Source organism: Otolemur garnettii, unplaced genomic scaffold (genome assembly GCF_000181295.1).
Source record: "Otolemur garnettii isolate 467f Iridium unplaced genomic scaffold, OtoGar3 scaffold00094, whole genome shotgun sequence".
In the NCBI taxonomy this organism is placed as follows: Eukaryota; Metazoa; Chordata; class Mammalia; order Primates; family Galagidae; genus Otolemur; species Otolemur garnettii.
In genome coordinates, this window is record NW_003852489.1 from 726,186 (window position 1) to 728,567 (window position 2,382).

Genomic DNA, 2,382 nt, shown 5'->3' on the forward strand with positions numbered 1-2,382 from the left:
GGTTCTCTATTCTGTTCCATACATCTACCTCTCTGTTTTTGTGCCAGTAGCACACTGTTTTGATCACTATCAATTTATAGTATACTCTGAGATCTGGTAGCATGATTCCTCCTGCTTTGTTTTTATTTCTGAGTTTTGTCTTGGCTATTCAAGGTTTTTTCTGATTCTATATAAAATGAAGTATTATTTTTTCGAGATCTTTAAAGTATGACAGTGGAGCTTTAATAGGGATTACATTAAAATTGTATATTGCTTTGGGTAATATGGATATTTTAACAATGTTGATTCTTTCCAGCCATGAGCATGGTATGTTTTTCCATTTGTTAACATCTTCAGCTATTTCTTTTCTTACAATTTCATAGTTCTCTTCATAGAGATCTTTCACGTCCTTTGTTAGGTAAACTCCCAAGTTTTTCATCATCTTTGGCACTACTATAAAAGGAATAGAGTCCTTGACTGTTTTTTCAGCTTGAATATTGTTGGTATATATAAAGGCTACAGATTTATGAGTATTGATTTTATAACCTTAGATACTGCTGTATTCCTTGTTAACTTCTAAGAGTTTTGTAGTTGAATCCCTGGTGTTTTTCAGATATACCATCATATCATCTGTGAACAGTGAAAGTTTGATCTACTCTGACCCTACATGGACACCCTTGATTGCCTTTTCTTGCCTAATTTTGATGGCTAAGACTTACATTATAATGTTGAAAAGCAGCAGAGACAATGGGCAACCTTGCCTGGTTCCTGATCTGAGTGGAAATGATTTCAATTTAACCCCATTCAACACAATATTGGCTGTGGGTGTGCTGAAGATAGCCTCTATCAGTTTAAGAAATGTCCCTTCTATACCTATTTTTTCTTAAGTGTTCTAATCATGAAAGGATGCTGGATATTATCAAAAGCTTTTTTACATCAATTGAGAGAATCATATGGTCTTTATTTTTTATTTTGTTTATGTGATGAATTATATTTATAGATTTACGTATATTGAACCAGCCTTGAGACCCTGGGATAAAACCCACTTGGTCATGGTGTGTAAGTTGTTTGGTATGTTGCTGGATTCTGTTTCCTAGGATCTTACTGAATATTTTTGCATCAATATTCATTACAGATATTGGTCTATAATTTTCTTTTCTTGTTGGGTTTTTTCCTGGTTTGGGAACCAAGGTAATGTTTGCTTCATAGAATATGTTGGGTAGTATTCCTTCTTTTTCTATATTTTGGAAAATGTTCAGTAATATAGGTACTAGTTCCTCTTTAAAGGTTTGGTAGAATTCTGATGTGAAGACATCTGGTCTTAGACTTTTCTTTTTGGGAAGATTTTGTGTAGTTGATGCTATTTCAGAGCTTGATGTAGGCCTATTCAACATTTCCACTTCATTCTGGCTAAGTTTAGGAAGGTGGTGTGCTTCCAAGTATTGGTCTATTTCCTTCAAATTTTTGTTTTTCTGAGAATAGAGTTTCTCGTAATATTCATTAAGGATTTTTTTTAATTTCTGAGGAGTTTGTTATTTCATCTTTGCCATTTCTGATTGATGAAATTAGACATTTTATTCTTTTTTTCCATGTTATGTTAGCCAAAGTTTTATCTATTTTATTGTCCTTTTCAAAAACAAAATTTTAGATTTATTGATCTGTTGTATAATCCTTTTGTTTTAAATTTCATTTAATTCTGCTCTAATTTTGGTTATTTCTTTCCTTCTGCTGGGTTTGGGGTTGGAATGTTCTTCCTTTTCCAGTTGCTTTTGATGTCCCATTAAGTTGTTAACTTCCTCTCTTTCCATTCTCTTGAGTAAGGCTTGCAGTGCTATAAATTTCCCTCTTAGGACTGCCTTTGCAGTATTCCAGCGGTTCTGGTAATTCGTGTCTTCAGTATCATTTTGTTCCAAAAATTTGGTAATTTCCTTCTTAATCTCATCTATGACCCAGCTATCATTCAGCATAAGGTTATTTAGTTTCCATGTTTTTGTATGAGTATGCAGATTCCTGTTTTTACTGAGTTCAACTTTTATTCCATGATAGTTCAAGAAGATACAAGGAATAATTTGTATTTTTTTAAATTTGCTGAGGTTAGACTCGTGACCTAAGGTGTGACCAATTTTGGAAGATGTTCCATTGGCTGATGAGAAGAATGTGTATTCAATTTTGTTAGGTTGAAATGTTCTGTAGATGTTTGTTAAATCCAATTGGTTTAACAGACCAATTTAACTTGAATGGTTAAGTTTAAATCTAAAATTTCTTTGGTGAGTTTCTTACTGGAGGATCTATCCAACACTGCCAAAGGAGTGTTAAAATCGCTGGCTATTATGGTGCTGGAGGAAATCAAGTTGCTCATGTCTGTTAGAGTCTCTCTTATAAATTGAGGCACATTCTGGTTGG

The 2,382-nt window shown here is 33.4% G+C and overlaps 1 protein-coding gene across 1 annotated transcript in view; it reads left to right on the forward strand.

The window, feature by feature from the left end:
- ANKFN1 (ankyrin repeat and fibronectin type III domain containing 1) overlaps positions 1-2,382 on the forward strand; it is a 270,947-nt gene that overhangs the window by 260,554 nt on the left and 8,011 nt on the right. The window lies entirely within an intron of this gene.